Raw genomic sequence first — 2,530 nt, forward strand, 5'->3', positions numbered from 1 at the left:
ACAGGGAGAAAGGAAGGGACAAGAAAAAAATGAAAACAGAAGGAAAAAATGGAAACAAAGATTTTTTTTTTTTTTTGGTACCAGGGATCGAACTCAGGCCCTTGCGCAGCAGGCACCGGAACAACTGAGCTAAATTCCCAGCCCATAAAGCTTTTGTATATAAGGAGGAGAGGGGGCTTGATGTGGGGAATGAGATAAAATAAAATTTAATTTAAAAACAGAAAGTAATGGTACACTAACATTAAAGGGGTTAATGTGCCCAGAAACTCCTTCTTTCTTTGCTTTATTTTGTTGTTGTTGTTTCTTTGGTTGGGTTGGGTTTTGGTTTTCTGAGGCAGGGTCTCACAGTGTAGCTCAGGCTGGCTTTGCACTCACTATGGAGCCCAGGCTGATCCTCCTGCCTCAGCTTCCCTTGGGATTACAGACATGCACCACCATGCCCAGAAACTGGGCCCCCATCACTCAAATTCTGCACTACTGTAAAACCAGCACCCTGTGGACACAACTAAGCCCTCTGCCAGCACGAGTGGTGGCCTTGCTTAGATCCCACTGTAGTTAGGGACAAGGGCCAGGAGCCCAAGGTGTCCTGGAAGCCTGGCCATGGCAGTGCCCCATGCTCTTCCTGAGCAGCTGCTCCCTGGGATGCCCCTGGGCCTGTGGGGCCGGTGGGGGAACAGGGGTCCACAGGGTCAGGTAGTGACAGTCACAGCCCCTCCTCGGTCAGTGCGCTCACCATCCACTTCCTGTCCTCAGAACAGTGCCACAGACTTGGTAGGTCGTGAAGAGAAAGGGGGATCTGGCTCATTGTTGGAGCCTGCGGTCAGGGTATATCTGGTGACAGCCTTGCTGGTAGAGAGCCAGCATGGCCCAAGGCATCACATGGCAAGAGGGAGGTAGTGGCTATGTCCTCTGCTCGCTCTTCCCATAAAGCACTCGATTCCATGCATCTCAGAGTGTCAACCTGATGGCCTCCTACACATCATCAGAATGGGTTTCCACCTGTGTGTGTGTGTGTATGTGTGTGTGTGCGTGTGTGTGTGTGTGTTGCTGTAGGTGAGCCCAGGGCCTTGTACACACTAGGCAAATGCTCTACCACTGATCCACCCCACCCTCTATTTCCCCACCTTCTCAACACACCTCACAGTTCCACAGGAGTTTTGGAGGGAACAGACCATTTTAACCATAGCAAGTCTCAAAATCTAGAAGCTTCATAGGAACTGATTTGATTGTTTGTTTTTAAGAATTTTTATAAGCTAGGCATCATATCAATGTCTGTAATCTTAGCTCTCCAGACGCTGAGGCAGGAGGATCCTGAGTTTAAGACTAGCCTAGGCTACTGATACACAGAGAGATGGAGGCCAACCTGACTGCAGAGGGAGGCCCTGTCTCCAAAGGAAAAAAAAAAAAAGAGAGAGAGAGATAGAGAGCAAGAGTGTTTATTATAGGTGGTACTGTGAACTTTCTTTTGTTTCTGTTCAGAAAGCATAAAACGTCTGTCTGGTTTTAGAGATGTCAAAACTGATTAGGGAGTTCAAATCTCATCAGCTGATTTCTCTATCGTGAGTTTCCCTATTAACGTTTCACGTGACAGGGACAGTGCTTAGCAGCTACTGATAATCATTGCCTAGAGCGGCAGCATTGTTTGGTGTTGCTCCTCAGGGATACTCGGAGGTTTTCATCCCTTTGACGTATACTAGCTATGATTCTCCTGTATTCGATCATGCCCCTCAAGTTGGGAATGGCAGGATAAACACTTCATTCCTTCCCTTTATGTCAGATTAAGGAGGTGCTCCTCTGGCTACCTCTAAATGAAATTATGAAAAAACTTTTGGAATATTATTATGAACTCATGGATTTTTGTGTCTGATGTATCTCAATGTACTGCAGTCCTACTTTTCTTTTTTTTTTTTTTTTTTTTTTTTTTTTTTTTTGTACCAGGGATCAAACTCGGGTCCTTGCACTTGCAAGACAGGTGGTGGAAACACTGAGCTAAATCCCTGGCCCCAGTCCTACTTTTCTAATGCTAAAATTATCCCAAGTGGTAGACTTCTCAAACTTGATCACACTCTTTTTATTTTCTCTATTGGTCTCTGAAATTTTTCTGCCCCAAACCAGGGATAATGGTTTCACAGGGAGCCCTGGGTCCTTTCAGCAGAACTGGACATTACAGAAGGTCCTTGCTAATGGACTGTAACTGCTTCCATGCCAACACCTGTTCTGAGAAATGTGTTGTTTGAGACAGGGTTTCACTGCATGGTTTAGGCTGCCTCAAACTCTCAGTGATCCACTTGCCTCAGCCTCCCCAGCGCTGGATTACAGGCCTGTGCCATCACATCCAAGAGGGACAGAGTAAATCCGTACTAAAGTCGGGTTGGCATCAGTATCACTGCCCCTCACGAGTACAGCTGCCCCCCCACCCCCTTACAGCCAAATCTGAGGCCTGTATGTGGGATGTGCAGTGTTTGTTCAGAACAGACGCACGTGGGCCTGCACACTCTAAATCGTCTCCAGGTTCCGTATCACAGCTAGC

The sequence above is a fragment of the Fukomys damarensis genome, unplaced genomic scaffold (assembly GCF_012274545.1).
Source record: "Fukomys damarensis isolate Sample0158 unplaced genomic scaffold, DMR_v1.0_HiC HiC_scaffold_16, whole genome shotgun sequence".
NCBI classification, from domain to species: Eukaryota; Metazoa; Chordata; class Mammalia; order Rodentia; family Bathyergidae; genus Fukomys; species Fukomys damarensis.